This window comes from Drosophila mauritiana, chromosome 3R (genome assembly GCF_004382145.1).
Source record: "Drosophila mauritiana strain mau12 chromosome 3R, ASM438214v1, whole genome shotgun sequence".
NCBI lineage: Eukaryota > Metazoa > Arthropoda > Insecta > Diptera > Drosophilidae > Drosophila > Drosophila mauritiana.
In genome coordinates this window covers 23,699,866-23,722,357 of record NC_046670.1, presented here as the reverse complement: position 1 = coordinate 23,722,357, position 22,492 = coordinate 23,699,866, and the positions used below count along the sequence as shown (strand labels likewise).

At 41.7% G+C, this 22,492-nt stretch overlaps 1 protein-coding gene across 1 annotated transcript in view; it reads right to left on the bottom strand.

Annotated features, from left to right (window-relative positions):
* LOC117145592 (protein toll) overlaps nt 1-19,812 on the bottom strand; it is a 42,950-nt gene extending 23,138 nt beyond the window's left edge. Inside the window, exon 1 of the mRNA XM_033311298.1 lies at nt 19,383-19,812. The gene's annotated coding sequence lies outside the window, so the exon portion shown is untranslated. The remainder of the gene's footprint in view (nt 1-19,382) is intronic.
* Between the last annotated feature and the right edge of the window lie 2,680 nt (nt 19,813-22,492).

Sequence of the window (22,492 nt, the reverse complement as noted above, 5' to 3'; positions counted from 1 at the left end):
GATTGTGGGGGCTGAATGGGCGCAAGGAGAAGCGGAAAACGGAAGGGCGAAGAAACTCGTGAATGGCACAAAAGATGCGCCACCCCAAAAACCCAAGCCCAGCAGGCAGTCACTTAACCCCTTGCGACAACTCCTCCTAGCATTTTCCTCACTCAACTCCGCAAGCCGCAGTAATGACAGTTCAAAAGGGCAACAAAGTACTAAAAATAGTGGAAATTACCGCAGGATATTCAAATTTCCACATTTGCGGAGAGGTAAGGAAAGCGAAAAGCACATACATACATATGTGGGAGTGTGCTGCACATCGCATGCCATGCAAGTTGCGCCATTATAAACCTCGACTCCAACTGAAGTAAAGAAAGTGGCGGAAAGTGCTTTCTGTATTGGCCAACAGTTTCTGGGATCCACAGACAGGACTCGGGCACTGCTCCCGCCTGGCAGTGCTGTTTTTTTTGGCCTTTGGCATGTGGCAGCGATAAGAATCGAATCCTTTTTGCATTGCATGTTAACACATGCAAATTGAAATGTCTAAATCATGCACTCACACACTCGCAAACGGTGAAAAACGCGCTGGCAATGAACGCGAAAAACACGGGCGAAGAATTTCGAGGCGAGGGATATGCAGAAATATCTTAAATTGCATTTTAATTGCTACCCCAAAGCTTTGCCAGCACTTGAGTGGCTAAAGGAGTGTCCGATAACAATCGAGTCTAATATATTTTGACGTGCTAGCAGCTCGCATTAGAACGAAGGAGGTTTGCAGCAAAATACTGAAGGGGTTTTGAGTTCCAGTTGATTAAAACTAGATTCTTGTACCCATTCGAAAAGCTACCATTTGTAAGTTCCATTATATGCAGAAGCGTAATTTGGTAAATATTGAGGTTGAACCTCCTGTAAAACCCGAACCTACGCCACTGGCCACCGTGAAAACAGCTTAGGCAACATTTAGTGGCTTTTGTGGCTTACCAACACCGAGCCATGTAAAACGCTGCGCGAATGAAATGAAATACTTGCGGTATCGGCCACACTAAAACCCTGTACTGAGCCCACTCCACATCGCACATTTTACAACACACCCAGCCATTCACCAGGCGTCACTCCCCCGATGCAGGCATATAATTAATTATTGTCGCAACATCATTAATCAGGCTATGCCAGGACATCGTTTATATCCACTCGCCCCGTCTCTGTCTTGTTCCGATTGTCTGTCCTTGTCGTCCTTGTTTATTTATCTGTTGACGTCGCTCTGTGTGTGTAAGTGTCTGTGGCAGATTATGGTCACACTGCGAGTAAACCTCAAACAAGCACTTAAACGCATAGAGTGGGCCAAAAGCGGGCCACAGCGAGTTAACCAACTGACTGATGACTGTCGTCATGTGCGTGCGACCTTCACCCACTGCCAACTACTCGACACCCAACCCCAAACCTCTTCCACCCACTTTTTTTTGGGGGCAGGAAATGAAAAATGATATTTTTAATATGCAGGTTTGAATGACAAGAACAGTGAGTAAAAGTGTCAAACTGGCTAATGCCGTTTCAGGGGCATTTAGATTTCGGGATTGCAAGGATTAACAAGTTAAGCGGCACTGCCGGCTGGCACATTAATTTATTTACAGGCAACATTAAGCACTGTCTATAGGTTAATTAAAATTATTGAAATCGCACGTCGCTCTTGAAGTACGGCGGCTGTGTGGTCATTATGAAAATTAATTGGTTGAAACCCAATTGAAAGCATTTGATAATAAATACTGAAAATATGCAAAAAGGAATTGTCCACATTATCGTTTTTATCATTATCATTATTATTATTATTATTATTATTATGGCCATCTTTTTGGAGCGCCACTCCATTAACATAACGATAATGGCGATTCTGGCGCTGCTGCCTTTGTTGTTGATGATGATGTTGACAATGCCTCTGGTTTCTGGTTTCTCTGCTGCGCTGCACTGCGCTGCGGCTGTTTAACTCTGCACTTTGGCATTAAGTATTTAATTGCCGGCTGCATTTACCAATAATTTTACACAAAGGACTACGCGACACGGCCGATTAATTAAGAAGAATATGCATAGTCACAGACAAAAGGATATGCGTGCATGCCGGCGGCCACAAATACAAATATATAAAAATTAATGAAATGTTGTGTTTATACAAATGATAAAATATTTATTAATTCGTTGCCGCGACACATGTCAACACCTGTTTCGCACGGACGACGCAGGGGCGTGGTCCTTTTTGGACGCTGTAATTGTTTCTCAACAGGCTGTCGCAGGACATGTACGTGACAGGCGACGTGAAATGGGGAATGGGTGATTGGGTGATTGGGTGCTTGGAGGCCCCAAGAGGTGGTAGGAAAAATCAATTTCCCTGCTGACCAAAGCCAGACATAAATATTTCATAAAATCAAAAATAAGGCTCGGACCGCAGAGTACGAGAACGAATGGTAGTGGCTGAGGTACTGGAGAATGAAAGACAAACAATTTGCCGTACTGGGATATATAAAAAAAGAGAAAGGGCACAAGGACTCCGACGAGAAGGTCCTGCATCCCTGGCAAAAGTTATTATTAAAATGATGACCGGAGGAAAATGGGGTGAACGTCGAGGGAGTGCGAAAGCAATTGAAAATCAGCGCATAGTCAAACGAAATAAAAACCCATAAAATCGGATTTCCAATATCGACAAACAGATAGATGGACAAGTCAGCCTGTGCACACACTTGATACGCAGGATGGTCTGCCGCAGACAGTCGCAGGACTCGTGGCTCCTGGAAGCCAGGAGGAGCTTCCTTTTGCATTTTCCCTCGGAATTGCATTTCATTTTGAGTTGTTTATCGATGGCAACGCAGCGGCGACGCCTTTGGCTCCTTCGCCATCCTTTTTCGCCGGCAATCGGAATATGGACCGTAAATCATTGAGAATTGCTCCGGTTGGCACGGCGGTCCAACCCACAATATCCTCGAGTAATTTATGTGCGTGGGGGCGGCGTAACCCGCCCGCCATAAGTGTAATAATAATAATGGCTTAATGATTATGTTTGTCATAAGCGGCCCTGGCAGTCGGATTACGTTTTATGAAGTGCCGCAGGTCAGGCTTTGGGGCCCCAGGATTTGTCAACACCCCTTTCAATCTGGCATGCTTGCGTTTCATAAAGAATAAATTTATGTGGCCTCGGGATCATTTGCAGAAAGTCCCCCCTTCACATCGCACCCGCACCTCCTGTATTTCGATCAATAATTTCTAGCAGGAGGTGGCACTTGGGTTCGCTTGAGTCTCTGGCCATTGCCTGATTTTATCCTGTTTATTTGCGTGCGGAAATGAACACATGAAGGCATACAAATAGCAAACATAGAAACGCAATTACGCCCACTTCCTGCGTGAGCTTGGGTAGCCATAAGTTGGTTTTTATGCCACCCTCGCATTTGGGCTTAATAAATGCTTAACGCACTGCGCCGTGCCGATTGCTCGATCGACAAATCATCGGGTAAGAGGGAAAAGCCCATAAAAGAAATGTCATAATACATATTACAAATATAATAAAGTGCCCGAGGACCCGAGCACACGCATCGCTGGCAGAGTAAACAATTGTTTGCTGAAGAGGGAACCACCATCTCCTCCTCCTCCTCCTCATGTCTGTCCTCCTGCTTATTTTTCCCCCGACCCGGCTGAAACAGCTTAGCAACGCAACTGACAATCACAACAGCTTAGAGGGCCAACTGCCACAGCCAGACGTTGCCTCGAGTGGAGCTAAAACGATGCTTAAATATAACTGGCGGGAAAAAATATGCGGAATGCCAGCTCCCGCTGATGAGCTTTCCTGCGACAACGCGGCGTATGTGTGATGCGTATACGTAATTTGTTATCATCGCCACCGCTGGCTGCCAGATTCAGGATAATAATTTCTGCCTGTCGTCTGTTTAATATTTTTCGCGCCTAATGAAAAATACTGGGCGTCTGCTTTGGGGGTCTATGAACTGCTAAACCCTCTTTCCCTAGGGCTATGTATCATTTGTCACACACACACACACACACGCCATTATGCGACATTTCCTTTTTTATTAAGGCTTCCATTTATTTTTTGTGTACGTGAGTGAGCCTGGGCTTCCTAATGCGTGGCCAGGATCTGCAGCTTTTAGCAGTTGGCTGGGTGCTGATAGCAGATAAGCATTTGATGAGCTTTAATGCCAAATTGGAATAAGGCAACATACAAAAGCAGCTTAAAATAATGCCAACCAATTAGCGTGTTTATCTGCTTAACTAACAAAACCCGTAAACTTAACGTGTTGACCATTTCGCGGTGTTCAGCTTATGAAAAACTCAACAAAAATATGCTTTATATATGAATACAAATTAAAGTTTCATTTGCATCAGCCATTCTAGTAACGCGCAACTTCTGCGAATTGCATTTCAGCGGTTTTACAAACTTTTGTTGCGCAACGCGTGAGGAAAAGTTATGCGTAAATAAAGAATATAAAATTCACATGCGACTCGCTGAATGAAAGCAAAAAAAAAGAAAAACTTTTCCATCCAGAGAGAAAAAATGTTGGATGCGAAAGAATTGAGAACGTCGGTATGTACGGCATATGGTAAATACAAGCCACTGTGAAATGAATATTCCCCGAAAACTTTTGACATGCAGCCATGAATAAAATGTATTTGTTTTTAATACCCATCAGGCACAAAGAACGATATGAACATAGTCGTAAGGGGGGCGCGGGGATTTCAGACTGATAGTCAGAGCAACTCAGTTGCAGCCACTTCTTATCTGCCTTTATTCAGTTTAAATGAATATCAAAGAGTGATTTTACATCCATATACAGAAAGCGAGTGCACAATAATGATAAAGAACATTTAACCGATATTTATGGAATCAAACATGGGTTTATCGGTAAAGAATGATAAATCGAAGGCTTCTATTGAATTCAATTGGACACAAATAAACATATATTTTTGAAGGTCAAAGAGCACACGTTTTTTGTTGTGCGATGCCTTTAGTCTTTTAATAAAAATAATTGATAAGAAATAAGTGATGGCTTTTCATCGAATTCTAAAGAAACGTTTAAGATACAAGCAAATACCGAGAAGTGTAATTCTGTAATTTTTCTTGTTTACTCAACATGCAATTTTCGTTTTGCTCCAAGTTTAAAGAATATAAAACAAGATAAAATTAAATTATCCAGCCTAGATCCCATTTACATGAGTGGAATAGATTCGAGAAATAATTCTAAATTATGTTGACATTTTAATTGAAAATTCCTTTTGAAATGCAAATAGAAAATCCAAAGAGAGACCAAATTCAATTGCCAAACCAAAAGCAAATCCGCCCCCATCCAAAAAATCTAAGTCATGTGAGCTGTTGCTTGGGCATGGCGTATGTTTTTGAATAAATATGAAGTCGAGCTTGAAATTGAGCTGGCAAAATGGTAAAGAGAATTGGGGGAGAGCAAAAAAGGTTGAATGTAACGTAATAAGGCAGAATTAATAATTTAAAATATAAATTGCCACAAGAGCACATGAGATATTTTAACCACAAGCAATTTAAATATTAAATGAGAATGAGAAATGTAAAGGAGAACAGTTGGGGCAGTTGCATAGCCACCAACCAGCAGCCGCAAAACTTGGAATCCGAAACCTTGGAACGTAACTTCCGTCTGTTCCGTCCGTTGCCGATGTTTGTGTAGCCATTTCCGCATCCTCATTTCATTTTCTACTCTGCCGCTGTTGCCTCCTCCTTCTGTGCGGGTGAGTGTGTGTGTGTGTGAGCACGTCAAGTCAAATAAATTTAATAACGCATACACACATACGGCATAAAAACAAACCGACGTATGGAGTTACGCATACGCCACGTGGAGCGGCGGCAGTGGGGATGTGGCCATGCCATGCCATGCCGTGCCTCTAAGGATGCGCATCAGCGAACCGCAGTGGCGGCGTCTGATAACAATGCAAATTAACACGGCGTATGCGCAATATTTGTTTGCCACAGCCGTGCGCTCCGCATTTTACCTTAAACCTTAGCATATTATTTTGCGCGGGTCTTCGTCCGAACGAACACGCTTTACACTTTAAAGCTCGCTGGTAGATTTCTGGTAAATACGCACATACTGCCGCACATGCCAGCGGTGTATATCTGGCCTGCATCGATTTTTACTGCCGTTTCGAGCCCAATTTTTTTTGTGGACGGCCATTTTACGAGCCACTCACATGCCAGCTGGCGCACACATAGTATATACATATATAAATATACGTATTACACATCATTTCGCCTGCGACGATGCGTAAATTATGCTCCAAAGACAAGAAAAGCAATTTGGGGAATTATCAGCGCAGCCATTAACTTCCGATAACTGCCCAAAAAAAATGTTTGAACAAATCGCTTTCTAAATGCCTGCTCAAGTCAAACTTTTGACGGGAAAGCAAAACTGGCAGCTCGACATCAAGAATCATTTTCGGAAATGATTCATTGAAAACAAGTGAAGATTATACACACATACATATTTTATGGTTTTATCTCCTCATTTTAAAATATTTTAAAGTACTCATATAGCACTGAACTATAACTCAGCTTAGATAATCTAGCATAATCATCTTGGATATTTGTTTCATGCTAATGAGCCACTCTTCTTTTTGCAATTATCAGCTATGGCTATGGATTATTAATTAAAGAAGTGCCACTCGAAATGAACAATCTGCTGCGAAAGCTAAAACCCCAGTGAAACCAGAAGAGGCACCCCACTCATGAGAATTGGTACTCGTTTATTAACTGCCATCCAGCCAGCCAGAGCCACACTCGAATTCGCTTGGTTTTTGCGGCTTGCCAGATCATTAATTTTTGGGGAGTGTCAAAAGCGAGAAGCGCGCATTGTATTACATCAAAGGCTCGGGTGGATATCGCATTTTAAGCCATACGGCTGTTGCGAGTCCCTGCGAATTGGAAAGCCATCAATTATGGCCCCAAAGTCAATTCAATGTAATCCAGCCAGCTGGCGCATCTTAATCGTGGCTCGTCGTCATCGTCGCAGTCGTAGTAGTCGTCTCAATTGCTAAATCATGGAGGCGAACTCCAGTTTGCCAACTGGATTGCTTAGTTATGCATGCACATACGAGTATATGTGTGTGTCATCATGAATATGCGAATGTGATAGCGAGTTGCGCCAATCAACTGTGGCTCGAATACAAGCTGAATCTGAATCCGAATCCGAATCTGAAGCTGCGAATCCAGTGAGTCGCCGGCAATTGTCTGTGCAATTTGGTGCACAACAAGCGCAAACAATTGTGGGAAAGGTTATTCAAAAGTCATGCGACTACCGCCGCCTGGGAAAATGTAACGAAACCCCAAAGCGCTGAAACAAACAGCCAAGCGGGCAAAAGCCACGCTTTCACGTACCAAAGAGCTACAAATTTATTAGCGACTTTTTGCCACAACTCGATGTCGCATCCTTTCACTTTGCCAGTTGACCCCTTCTGACTTTTACCTCCCCACCAGTTGGGTTTTCTGTGTCATAATCAATAATTAAAGTCGCCTGCGGACTGATCAAGATAGACAAAGTGTTTGGTTTTGGGGTAATGTGCTGGGCAACCATAAATATAAAGTCACGTGAAATGGGTTTTTATGCGCAAGTGCAGATACGTTTTCAGATGCGGATGCAGATAGAAACAGAGATACAATCTGTGAATCGTTCGTGTGTGCGGCCATATGTGGTGCAAATATTTCATTCATGACGCTTGTAAATCTTCTTTTGATTGCACTTAATACTTGTCACACAGCACGGCGCAAAAAAGAGATTCCTAGCAAAGGCATTCCGCACACAGAAAATACCCAGGAGCTGGAGCTGCTCAGCATCCACCACATTGGGAGCACAAAAAAGCCAGCCAGCAAGCAAACTAACAAGAAAAACTGCCAACGGTAGGAAGAAAATCATAATAATCCAACATGTTTGCATTCAAATTGAGAATTTCTCATATGCTCCACCTGAATGGGAACACGTATGTATATGCCTTTGAATGTGTGCGTTAGTCTGCCTCCGCGCTTGTGTGCGTATTTGTGCACAGAGAGAAAATTTAGGAATATTATATTTTTTAATATTCCGGCAACAGGCAAAGATTTATGATGCTTTCATTCAAGATATTGCCTTAAATTTAAATATTTGAGAACATTCAATCTCAAAATAACATTTAAATGTTGGCTAAATGAGACTTCCCAATTTTTCCATCTGTAAGTGAGTAAGTATTTCTATCTCTGCTGGGAAATCTCATTTCATTTGTGCACCATGCAAACAGCCTTCTCACACACGAAGGTACACGCAAGGCTGTCGTATTCGCCTTTCAGCTCTGCCAGTTAAAAATCATGTTTTCAATGCGAAAGATTTTGGCTATCAGCAAAACATGGCCGCAGGATACAGATCCGGATCCGTGTTGCCCGGAATAAGAGACACCTTTTACCGCAATTTATCGTTCGCTGAATCTTAAATCCCCTTTATCACACTCTTACACACACACACATGCAAACAGTCGGACGAGGGAATGTGTTTGCCATCCATGTCGCTGTGCGTTGGTATGGCGATTCTTTGGCATTATCCTTGGCGGCCTCGCGTTGTAAAACCAGAATTATGCTTTTTTATTGAAAGTGAATGAAGCATAGAGGGTGCTCGGTAAAAAACAAACAAGTCAAGGTGCGCGAAATATGCACACCATATAGATTTTAATCTCGGAATTTATATTTGCCTCGTTTGAGAGGCATAGTGAAAAGGTGAGCATGGAGGGAGTATTGAATAGGTCCCAAGTGACTGGGCACAAAAGAATGCAGGAATCCGAGAGGCCTCCGCCGGTCTCCATTTACTTGGTTATCAGGGAAAATCTTGAAAACTTATTACCAGATACTTGAAGGGTCTCGCAGCTAATAAAAGCCAACTTCTCGTTCTGTGTCAGCTGCCTGCCAACTTATTATTCGCTTGTCCTTACCGCCACAAGAGTGCCGAAAAAGGCATAAAAAAGTGCCAAGATGTCGGAAAGGACTCTCATCCTCTCGTTCTTGTAATATTCAAAGTGTCCTGTTAACGCTTTTCAAGAGAAACTTTTCAAATCTACAAATTGGTTTCGCCTCTAACCGCAAGAAAAAGATTGCCGAGCCTTTCCAACTCGAAGGCTGACAAATCTCTGCCCCCAAAACGCACATACGCACCAAAGCAAATTTCACGCCAGGGCCAAAGGCAATGTGAAGTCAAGTCAACTGCGGGAAAAAGAAAAGTACGAAGAAAGTTGGTAGAGAGGGTACACGAAATTGGGAAAGGGCCAAGGCAATGGCAAACGAAGGCAAAATCAAGTATAACACAGGCAAAACGTGGGACTAACAACGCTAATACCCCAGGAAAATCCCAGCGAACAGCGGGGTAAACTTTCACAATCTCCAGATCCTTCGGCTCTACCCATTCCTTGTTCGATCCCACTCCACTGCCATTCACTTCCATTCACTACCAACCATTCTCGACCCTTTGCGACAAACAAATCCAGCCAACAACTTTTGCGAAAAACTTTATGCATTTCACTGCTGATGATGAAAACAAGGGCTACACGAAAAAAAAGTGAAGTGAAGAGAAGAACCAAGCAGGAAAAAACAAACGTAATTCCCGCATTTTCTTGATTTTAAAATTTACGAACGGCACCAGCGGAAAATAAGAAAACGGTTTGCTCCAAGGAGCCAGGACACATGTCCATCCCATCCGCCCGAGGCTGATGCAGGGGGATTCGGTGCGGATGGAGCGATAACTTTTTGATGTTTTATGGCTGTCAAGTTGTTCTGTCGCCATGTCAAAATTTTATTATAAATTCCCACCAACAACCCCACCCACCCATTTTGGCCTCCTTCTGGCCCGCATCTTCGCCTCTGTGGCCATGCCGCTTGCTTAGCTCGCTTGCCAGCGTCATTGATTTGCATAAAAACGTTAACAAATATTTTCCATTTTATTATGGCAAGTGGGACCCGAAAAGAAAATGATAACAAAGCGCGGGCCAAGCTGCAAAGAACCGACAGACAGCGGTGAAATTCAATATGTTTTGTCTTCAGTTTTTGTTTCTCGGCGGTAAAAAGGATGCAGATGAGACTGCTGACTGAAAGGAGGGCATCGAATGGGTAGTACCCCTTAGAAAATAACCCAAATCTGACAGATATAATATAATAATTCTCTGATAGTTTATGCACTTTAGAACACTGCTTCCTAAAGCCAACCTGCATTTTTAGGAATATTTAATACTATCGATATTAAACAAAGTTTAAACAAACTAACCAACACACTCGGTGCCTGTAGGATATCGAAAAGAATAATAAAAAGTTCTTCTTAAAAAATGAAACCTGCAGCAGTGTTAACCCTTAAATGTAAACTCCAACAGCAAGTTTGAGGACCCGGGGTCCTGAACGCAAGGGTATTCATACATCAAAAACTGTAGCTGCCTTTGGGGCGCAAACAAGACAAACAAGTCGCTTTCGTTTTTATTGTTGTTGCTGCTGGGCTGCTGCCGCTTGGTAAATATTAAAAATACATGTAAAATTCAATTTCTTGGCCTGGGCATGGGTATGTGCTTATGTTTGTTGACTCGCGGCTGCTTGTCGCAAATAAAATCTACATGAAAAGCAAAAAGGAAAGGACTCGTAAGGGGTCCTCAAACCCAGCAGCCCGCCTCCTGCGTCCTTTGACACTTTTGCTCCAGCAAGCTCAATATAAATAAATAAAATTCTTTGCGGCTGTTTTGCGGTGTTGTCGGCTGGCACCAAAAACCGCTGCTGGAAAATTAATTGAAAATGCTTTCGCTTTAAATAAATTTTCAAGCCAGATCGCGCTCTGCGCCTCTCTCACCAAGAAAAAAAAGGAATCGAGGCAAAAAGTAAAAGCAATTTCAATTATACGAAGAAGTCATTGAAAAAAGGAAGAAAAAAAAGAAAGGCGCAATAATAAGACACAAAATCAATGACTGTATTTGATTGAATCAAATGTGTGCCGTTGTGTGCTGCAATTAAGGCGATCTAAGGATAAATAAGCCGGAGTGAAAAAGGGCCAGTCTGGGCCTCCAGTCCCAGTTGCCCCTGGGAAAATCGGCTCTCATGCATTCCTGTCACGATTTTCGATTTGCTTGGCTTTTGAAGATGTCGTCTCGCTTGGAGTAGGTACTATATATATATATATATATGTATGTACTTATTTACAATCAACTGCGCTAAATTGGGCTAAAACTTTTTAAAATGCCATACATCTTCGGCTCGAATCGGCGCAATTCGATTTTGGGCGAAAAATCCTGGGAAACAAACGCTTAATTTAATTTATTTTGCGCAATTTTCCAATGCTGTGCTGGCTCAGCACGAACGGCTGCTCATTAATTTTGTTTTATTTCATTTTATTGGCGCATCAATCGACTGAAGAAGGGGCGCGCGCTCAAGAATCCCAATTTGAGACTCCACTGAAAGTCAGCAACTTTGTTGTTTTTTTCTTCTTTTGGCTTGCTATTTAGTGTTAAATTTTATGCAATTCACGTTTCACGTTTTCCATGTTTCCCGCTCGAATGGGCCGCCCGAAATGCCCGCCCATTGCTCATTATCGTTGTCATCATCTGGGAAAATCTTTTCATTTCCCGGTCGCCTCTGGATGATAATTGAAATTGAACAATTCTAATCGATACTCTGTTGAGGCGTGAAATTTCAGCATTGCCTCTGCATCCTCATGAAATCGCCTTAACTTGGCTTATCTGCTTATCTGGCCAGCCGCAACAACAAAAGGCGCTTCCAGCTCCATGAAAGAAATGAATGTCAGAGGAAGTTTTTAGCCGGCAAACATTTGAATGTAGTGCTCGGGGCGCACTGAATGTTAATTCGCAACATCCAGAGTTAGCCAGTCAGAGTTGGCCCATATGTAGGAGCCCAGGGGGATTTAGATGGGGCATTTAAATAATACTTGAAAAGCTTTTTAAATATTCATTTATATTTACGCACTTATCCTGCGGCCAAAGCCTGCTAAACATGCCCCCGGTTGACAGGTCGAATTTGTGTGGGAAAGTTTTCGTTCGTTCCCAGCCTTATGCTTCAGTTCTCATAAATAGAGCTATTGCAGACAATTGAAAAGCGATAAACAAAGCAAATACAATTCGTTTGAACAGGCAGGAAACGACCCAACTTCAAAATAAATCCTTGGATACTCACTCAAAGGAGGTTCAAATAAAAAATGCTCTGATGTTCGGATGCTTAAAGCTGCTCAGTGCTTCTGCTTACCTGCAAATATATATATAGAAAAAAAGGAAGAATATAATGTACTGGATTAGAACAAGCTCGCTTGATGGATTGTGTGAATGCATTTGCCAGGGACAGCTCAAATTTCCAAGTTTCCCACAGGACCGACATAATTGATCAATATTTAGCATGGCAGCGCGTCAGTGTCGACAGGCAAAGTGCCAGACATGCAAACAGGTCATCAGGGTGACTTGGGCGGGCTGACACGGATAAGACCGATTGGGGGATAGGCCAGGACCCCAGGACCCCAAAGAACCCCCAGTTTAAGGGGCCTTTGCCTGGGTAAACTATTTCGCATAATTGGTTGCCGCTTCTAATTGCTTTCTGACAAAATATCTCTCTTAGTGTGTATGTGTTTAGAACTCAAACAGCGAATTCGTCATTATCTTTTAATTAATTTTCTCGACCAAACGATGAAAGTTTTCTCCAGAGCTTCATTTTCTTTTGCCAGCCTTCTGTTTTTCTCGTTTTTTCTGTTTTTTTTTTTTGTTTTTCATTTTGGTTTTTTGTTTGCCGGCCTTCGGTCCTGTTTTCATGACAAACACACAGCCAAAGGACAGCAATAAGCATTGCTTTATTTATCTTGTGTCTGCTTTTAGTTTTGGCCTCTGACAGTTTTCATGAAAACAGAATTTTCCTTTTCATTTTGCTGCTGCTTGGCAAAATAATTACAAAACGAAACGCTGCTGCTGCTTCTACTGATGCTGCTGCCACAGCGCGCTGATGTCGACATGAAAAGTCTTATTTGTCAAATGGCTCAGAGCCCAAAATTGGACTCGTCTGTTTGCCGGTGGCGATGGCGGAGAAGGAAGAAATCACATCCCACTCCTTCTGCGGCTTAAGCGGCTTACGTGGAAATCTCAGCAGCGAGGCACTGCCGGGCCAGATTCCCACGCTAGGTTCCCTCCTCGATTAACATAATCGAGGTAGATCCGATCCATCAGTAAATTGGTTGGCCACAAAATCGCATCAAGTAGACCCCCATTTTGCCCCGTCCACTTTATCGCGCTAACTAAATTATTGGAAAATGCATTCCTCACAAGCTTTTTACGGCGCATGCGCAGCCGCATCAAAGGTGTTGCCACAACGCGGCAATCACGACGAGTCCAACCGAAGAAGACCCCGTTATGTGTGAGTAAGCCACAGGCATTTCCTACTGGCATTTGTGTAAGCCAGGCTCAAAGTACAGTGCGTTTCGTAGTTATAATAGGTATTTTGAAGAAGTTACATGTTTATGAAACAACAATAAACAATGTTTGCTTTTCCACTGATTTTATATACATTTGTTTAACCCTATTGCAAATAATATTTGTACTTTCTCCGCTTTTATTACCACATTATTTACGTTTTCGCTACACAATTTTTGTATAAAGCTACTTGCTGTGCGCCTCCGCTTGCCTTAACAATGCGTGACGCACTGTATGGTGCCTTGTAATATATTTTCGAGTTTCAATTTGGGGTCTTGACTTTAGCTGCGCTTATTTCTGTGGCGGCGGCGTCTCTCAGACTTACTTGTCAGTTTTAATAACTCGCCTGTTGCGAGGCTGATAGGCGTACCGTACCGTACCATCATCATCATCATCATCATGGGCGGGAGCCATAGAAGTTATGATTTTAAGCTGCAGGTTCATTAAACTTTCTGTGCTGACTGGGCCATAAATTAGGCAGGCATACATATGTGTGTATACAGAGAATATCAATAATGTTCTCTGGCCCTTCAGGTTTATGGGCCATTAAAAAGTATGACTATGGTTATGACTCTGGACAGTGGTTGCTCAGACACTTGTGATATAATATCTACGCTGCCTTGTTCATAATTAATGCGCAGTGTCCTAATAATAACAGTAATTAATGTGTACTGGAATGCTATGTAGATTCGGCATCTGAAATCAATATTAAATGGGGGCCCCTTGTGAAGGTCTGCCCACGCGACTCGATTAAAAATTAAGCACTGTCCCCACAAACAGATTTCTACCATTCGCAGAGGAAGAGAGAGTGGGAAAGACCCACAAAAAAAGAATCAAAATCAATTTTATGTTTGTGATACTCCGCTTTTTACGACCTCTTATGTGGATCCACACAGCGGGCAGCTTAAAACATGCAAGACTCCAGCGCAGATTTGGCTTCGTGTCTGGGTTTTGTGTTTTTAGTTCTGATTGTGTGGTGGCATTATCATTGACTTCCATCTAAGAGGTGGCCTGGATTTATACATACATACATATATTTGGTATTCCCAGGGCCAGGGTCCACAAAAATGGGCACAAAAAAAAAGGAAAAACTGTCATATGTTGATTTTAATGGCGTCAATCTGTGCAAACAGTCGGACATTTCGCTCCTGTCTGGCCCATTTGCCCCATCTGCCCCGTCTCTGTTTGCATTTATAATTTGTTTGTGTATTGATTTACATGTACGCTGGTCATCAGTCTTGTTCCGATTTTGCTGGATGAAGTGAATTGTTTATAGAGCCTGCATAAAAATTGCAGACATACCGATACCATGCCCCATGCCCCATCCCCTGTCTGCAACATATTGACACATTTCAGTCCGCGACTGATTGCTATATAATTCCGACTGTCCCCACCAATTGCAGTTTGGACGTGGACGGGGATACGGATTGTATGTGTGTGTGTCTGCGTGGCGGGCGTCTCATTAGGAATGCAAATGTTAGTCCTTGTCCGCCCTTAATGTGCTATTAAATTTTCAAGCGATATGACATTGATGTAAATTCGAGGGGCTGGCTCCTGACATTTTCGGTTATTGGGGATCATGTCAAGGCGAAATATGTGTGTGTGTATGTTCAAACATTTTCCCAGGCCGAATGGCCGGATATCAATCATTAACGTTGGCAGGAGTCGCAGCAGAAGTCCCTTTAATTGCAGACCAACCACGCAAAGTGTTGAGTGTTGGCCCTTGGGAGTGGCGTTATCATGGCATCTTGTCCATCTAAGTACATTTTCGACTTATCGGTGACTTTAATCTAGAGACGTTTTCAAGGGTGCTCGGCGAGGCATGATGACTCGATCGCCTTTTACTGGAACCTACGAAAAAACGTGTCTTCCTGTTCTTATTGTTGCGTGGGCATTTCTTATCACTGAATGCCCATCAATGGAAAAGCGTAGGTTTTCCCATTTTCCCAATGCATTATCTTTCACTTTGGGTTCGTGTTCGTTCCATTCTTAAAGCTAAATCAAGCGTTGGACATTCACCATTTGAGGTATTTTATAATATCTGGCCCAAATCGTTGCTGACTTACTGTTCTTCGGCTTGCCTTTGCCCGCTTTTCTGAGCATTGAAATTAGCTTAAATTTTAATTATAGCCAAGTGCCCATTTGTGCTCGCTGGCCCACTAATGAAGTTCAAATATTCGTAGCATTTTTTATTTTTTTTTTCGGGCCAAACTCCAGATCAAAACCTGAGCCAGAACATTTTATGCTAATGACAAATGCTTTTATCTCGGCCAGAACAAAGCGGGCCAAAAAGAAAAGGAGGATGAAAAACGGAAAATTATAAGCAGAAATTGTTGGCAACCTGCTGCTGATGCTGATGCTTATGCCGCTGCTGTTGCTTTTCCTTTTCCAGCTGGGTGGCAGGAGTTTTCCCGACTTTCCACCCCACCACTGACCCTAATCATTGTGCCGGACTGACCCGCCAAGTTGGTGAAAAGCTGCAGATCGGGAACCGTGAAAATTACACCGCCTTTCCCCTGCCCCCGCCGCCGCAATGAGGTTACAAATATTACATGCCAGGTGGGTGGGTGTTTTTGGGTGACTAAATTTATGCATTTTTTTCTATGCGGCTTTAATTAAATTTCTCTTTTTCGGTATGTTTATTTATTTTTTTTTTTTTGAATTTTTCCCTGCCGTTTTCTGTGGCCGCTAATTTCCACGTTTAGGCGCGTCTAATGTTTCCCCTGCTGTGGTTGTGTTTCTTTATTCAAATGAGAAAATATGTGGCTGTGTCACAGGTGAGTAGAAGTAAGGCCTAATTGGCCCTGCCACACGGGGTTTATTATATCAACATTTACCCGGCTTCATTTGCTATGTCTCATTCTCGTTTCCATTCTGGCGCCATCTGTTTGATTATGGAAATCGATTAGCCAAGTCCAAGGATCAGAAAACATGTCGCGACCGAAAACTTCATGAGGGAAAACTCCTGCACGCAGGTAGGGCCAAAAAAAAAAGTGAGAACATAAAGGGCACTAGGACGGGGACAAACAATGGAGAGATAACCCAAAGATAGACAGACAGTGGAAAATTAATGAGATTTTTCGTTTGTGCAGCTGATGAAGGCATTAGGGTGAAAGCAAGTGCAACGACTTCATTTCCCTCCCTCCACCGAGAGAATGTCGCAGTGGGGAACTTATGGTTCTTCCTCCCTTCACGATTTTATGGTCAGCTGAAGCAATAAAATTGAAATTAATTAATTGAATGCAACGCAATAAGCCCGGTGACTGGCCAGGCAGGTCTATCTCAGTTCAATCTGATTGGAGAGTAAAAAACCTCACACGTCGAAATCACACGGAAAGAAATGAGATGTTCAAAAGAAACAGGTGATAATGATAGGGTAAGTATTATATTTAGCTATACTCTTAAATGACATAATATTATATTGTGCTACAATACAAAATGTTTATATTAGACATACTCGATATAAGAATCTCATATGGATAGTATCTTTTCAATAACAGATCTTATAAATACAATCTGAAGCTGTGTTTTTTACCGTGTAGTTGTCTCCCATTTACGTCACGGATCTGGTTTGACTTTGGGTTTAACCGCCTGCTGATCTGCGATCGGGAGAGTAAGACATATGTTGGATCGATCGTAACGCTCTTCTCAGCTTAGCAGGCTGACTCATCGCGCTGAGCGGACCGCAAGTCATAGAAACGCTGAAAGCCGACGTGCTAATTATCAACACAAGTCGCCAATAACGAAGAGTGAAATAGCAGAAAGCTAAAAAACACTTGGCAGATGTAAAAACCAAAGCGGAGTCAGCTTTGAATATTGTTTTTCTGCCATTTCGCTTATCAACCGAGTGGACAAACGCCCTCAATACCGAGAGGGGGAAAAATAAAGCAAACGACTAAAAAAGCGAGTACAATGAATCTTAAATGAGTCTCTCATTGTGCAGAAATATTTATAACAAACGTGTATGTATGACAATTCATTTTGGGCAACTTTTACCGCCTGCAGTTGAACGAGTGGCTGCGGTTTGGCCATAACAATAACGGAGCCACAATTACAGCTACTTTCTAACGTGGCCAAGACGAAAGACCCAAGCGAGAGCATCTTGAACGTTTGCAGTTTGCCGTTTTCCACTTCATTTTTTTCGCTCACTTCTTTTTTTTTTTGGCAGAAGTTAAGTAGACTGTTAAATGACTTCCGCAGTTTTACCTTCACAGACGAAGACTCACATTTTTTTCATCAGCTTGCCGCCATTGTTATAGCCGCTTTGAAAGCTTCTTTGCCTTTGATCTGGGCCAAAGAGGAAAAATCTTAACCCAAATCCAAAGTACAGTTATACGGAAAAGCCGCAGGCGAAAGGAGCTCAATGTTTAGTATCGGAATAAAAATACAATCAATATTTATATATATTGTATTACTGTTGATAAAACAGCATTGTTCTTGAATTCGGGATGTGCTGCTTCTGAGCGATAAGCGTTGAACTTTTGATAATCTTGGGGTTTTCAAATATTTTTAATATATATGTATGTAGCTCGTGCTCAAGGGATGTCAACTAAGAAGAGATTTAGGGAGATGGGAAAATCAAGAAGAATCATGAATGAATTTAAAACATTAGTCCAAGTTTATCATAGGGTCAGGCGGGATTTTAGATTTTAATGATAGAATTTTTACTATAATTGGTACGAATGAGCAGATTATCACTTGCTTCTTTTCTTATTTTGTTTTGCTGTTTCTAATCAACAACTTATCAGCTTTTGACGCTCAGGTTGGTAAATCCTAACTTTAAGTGATGGGAAATTCCGAGTTTGTTAGAAGAAGTACTTTTGAATGAAACGTAATGACTATATGTTATTCAATCTTCGGTCCGGGTAGTCCATGTCAAATCAATGATACCTCAAACATATATCATTGGATGTTATCCCGAATCTTGAATTTCATTTCCCTTTGTTCAGCACACTCAACCGATGAGTTCTGTATAAATTTGCGTAATTTAATACAACAATGGCAATCAGTATATTTCCCACTATCAAAAGCAACTAAAAACCACCAGCCCTTCTGCTGCATGGAATATCCAGATAACAGGAAACTTTGTTTACTCTCCATCGAAGGGTTCTATAAATAATTGGCTAAATCACGTTCGTTTAATTGCACAAAGCCGAACTGCAGCATTACCCTGGAATTCCCACCTTAAATACAAATAAAAGTCCCCGCAATGAAAACCTGTTGAACGAAGCTCTCTTTGGTAGTAAATAAACTTTTGTTGTGTCTGTTTGTTTTTTTTCGATTCCAAACTGGTTTCTGGCCAAAATTTTGAGTGTTAATATGCTGGCTCGTGAGCTTTGGGCCAAGTGCGTGTGGCTTTGTTTTCTTTTTTTCATTTTTTTTTTTCGTTCATGGGTTGGCCAAAACGCAAAGCACACCCCAAGGCCGAAGAGCACTTGCTGCACTGCAGCATTTTGCACATTTCCCTGGAAAGTGCCGAGAAAAACCACGGAAATTGTGGACAACAAGAGTGTGACACACACAAACACTGGGGAAAATTGTGCAACGGTAACAACTGCTGTAACTGTTATTCATCGCCAATTTGCACAGGAAAAAATACGGTTTTACGCTGATGTTATTGATAAATCCATTTAAAGATGTTTACAAATATTTTTCAGCTTATTGTATGTACTTTAAATTGATTTTATCTTTTTGCAGTCAAAATGTACACAAAATGTCAACCAATTGCCCGATGAGCCATCAATTAGGTAAATTTTGTTTTCTGTGCAATTATAGGCGAATTGGACTGATCAGCGAGTGGGACAGAGATAGCCGAGCTTAGAGCGCGCCAAGCGAAGCTTAGCACAAAGCGAAATCGAATGGGAGATAACGAGACAGAGCGAGATGGCATGGTTCAAAGTGTAATAACTGAACAAGGAGACGTAAATACTTACCGTTTTAATACGTGTTTTATTAAATGTGAGGTTAGCTACTCCGCTGCGATCTCTTGTGCAAATATGAATATTTATTTGGCTTTTCTTAAGCTGCCACGAACAAACACGCACTGGCACTGTTGTTTAGCTTCTCTGTTCGCGCTTGTTCGCACTTTGAAGCCGCGAATTTTCGCGTTTTTTTTTTTTGGTTAAATGCTTGCTACACTTTCACACATTTGCATTTAATTGCGCCTTGTGTTTCTTGTTTTTATGGATTTTGTGCTGCGTTGCGTTGCTCCTAACTTGGCTTATTCGCATCGGTTGCCAAATCGCTGGCCATAAAACGAGACAAACAAAAGCGGCCCACAACACACGAACCCGCGACTCTGGCTGGGAAAATCTAAAATCCAACTGCTACAAGCGCGACAAGCGTGCGTTCACGTCGGCGATTCGAAACAAACTGAACTCGACTCGGAAAGAAAGAAGAACTGAGAGCTGAAGAGCTGGTAGTGCGCTTAGTGTGGAGGGAAAGACGAGAGAGTGACTGAGTCGGAGAGAAGATACCCTTTGCTCAATATAGAAAACATTAATTACTTAAATATGTAATCACACTATTTATATTTTTTATCTTAAATTATATTAATTTTGTCACAGTCTATACCTTCCTTAAACTCCAGTTCGTTAATACATTTTAAATTATTTAATGATAATTTATGAGAGTAAGATCAAAATATTTTACTATTAATAACATAATATTTTGTTACTTTTTTAACATTCTGGAGTTATTTCTATACAGCTGTTTGGGTTTTATACATTATCAGCTTAATATAAATAAACATGAGGAAAAAAAATGCTAGTCTCGAAACATAAGGATATTTTTGACGTACCGATAAGAGTTGTTATTTAAAATAAAACAGTTTTTGTAGAAAAAACACAATGTGATAATATGAGAAATCGAGCTTTCAGTTGATTTAATGTAAGTTGACTAGGATTTTTCTAAAGAATAAATGCTCTCATTGACTTATGTGTTGCAAACAACATATTAAGTCGAGCAGTTCCTTCTACCCCACAAATACCATTCGTACGTACAGATACGAGGGAGAAAAAGAGAGAGACACACGAATTATCTTCGTGTCTGTGGTCGTTGCACTATAAACAAATCGCATGCGATAAAAGTCATGCGAGAGAGGAATACAGTTGAAATACAGGTACTTCGTATAAGAGTATAAGAGAAAGTGGTAGAGAAAGAGAGAAGAGAGCCTTCTACTGTTTTGTTTTCATTTTTGGGGGAAAAGCCGGCAGTTGTTGTTGGCCAGTAGTTCTCAGTTCTTGTTAGCCAAGTTTAACCGGTTAACTTCGAAGTCTAAGCATCTCTCAGGCAGCATACGTAATAACAGTGATTATGGATTTATTAGTTGATTAGTCCCTCTCTGAGTAAAATGTAAAATGTAATTGCCAGCACGTAGCAGACTGATTGTTGTTGTTGTTGTTGTGTGCCAATTAAAAGCACACTTCCATAACATCTCCCCTCTCGCTCTGCCGTTTGCGACTCAAATGAAGTGGAAGTGCGTTCTGCTAATGCGGAACAAGGATGGGACATAGCTCCCGGGGGAGCAGCGTGTGAAGTGCGACAGGGACGGGCAATGGGAAATGCAAATGGAAATCGTATCCCTCTGCAACTGTGTTTTCTGTAATTATGCACGGCGTACGGAAAATAAGGACATGCTTATGAATAATCTTTGAATTCATGTATAATTTTCATAGCCATCTTGTTTTGATTCCATTTCCCAATAGGTAATTATCTGTAGTCGTAAATTAAAATTAAATTGTTGAAATATTTAAAAAAGTGTAATGCTTATTACTGAGTTCCCACCAGAATTTTCAAGGATTTTAAATATTTTCCTTCAACAAAGCAAAGAAAATATGGATAAGCTTAATACGCAACATTATAACTACTTTTCGCCCACATTTGCATTAAAATACACATTTGCCACACTGCCCGTGTTTTTCATTTGCAATACCTAGGATTTGCTGTAAATAGCTAAGATATTACCGAAATATGCGCATGTAATTCTGACCGAGTGGAAATTCCAGCAATTTCCCATTCAATGTGCCCACATGGGAAAACCCAGCGCACAGGAGATTTATTCCTCATTTGCCTTGTTGATGGTAGCTGCAAAATTTCACTTTGAATTGTGCCGAAAATTTAATTTGATTTCATTTTCATCAGTGGGGACGCACATAAATAGTGCAACAAATGAAATTTGTACGTGCCACAGATGCTGGAGCAACGAAAGGCAGGCCCACATGTGTTTCAGGTCCAGATTTGTGACCATTTGTGCGTGGTTGGCCACGACACGCAGAGCCATAAATTTCGGATTCTCAATAAACTAATGGCAATTGGTATCCGAAAGATACATTCTATATACATATCCCTACATATATCTCTTCACACACACGTACACACACATTCTGGCCCGTCTGCGTTATTAGTTTTTCTGTTTCTTTTCCTTTCGCTCGTCGCTCTTTTCAATCCGTGTGACACTTTTATCACACACGTTCGACTCATCAAAAAGTTAACGACGATAATGACAAACATTTCAAAAGCAAACACTCTGCGGCATGCAACCAGATCCATTTTCCCCAGCCGGGAGATAAATATCTAGCATATAATGCCCGGCCTTGTTGTTGTTGCGGGGCAAACACCTTAATTAACTTTTTTCATGAACATCTTGGCTTGGAACCCGGCTCCCCCTCCTCTTGCCCCTCGAATCGGTCTAACTTGGCTTATTTATTAGGGTTATTTGCTCAACGACTGGTGGTCTTGTGTGTGTGTGAGACGTCCTTTCACACACAAGAACACACACTTGCTATCGCATGGGTAACTACCTGCTCATTTTCACCTGAGTACGTGTTAATTTTGTATATTTATCTTTCTGTTTCCCGAGCTGCCCGAGCGCTGCCAAATAGAAAGATTGTATAAATTTCATCGCAAGCGGGGCGCCCAAAACAAGGGCAGTCCGAATTCCAATTAACAGCTGGCAGCTTCTTTGGCCCAAAAAGCCGAAATAATAAAACACAAAGACATAACCCGGCAGAAACAACAGTTTCAGCTCCGGCAATGGAATTGT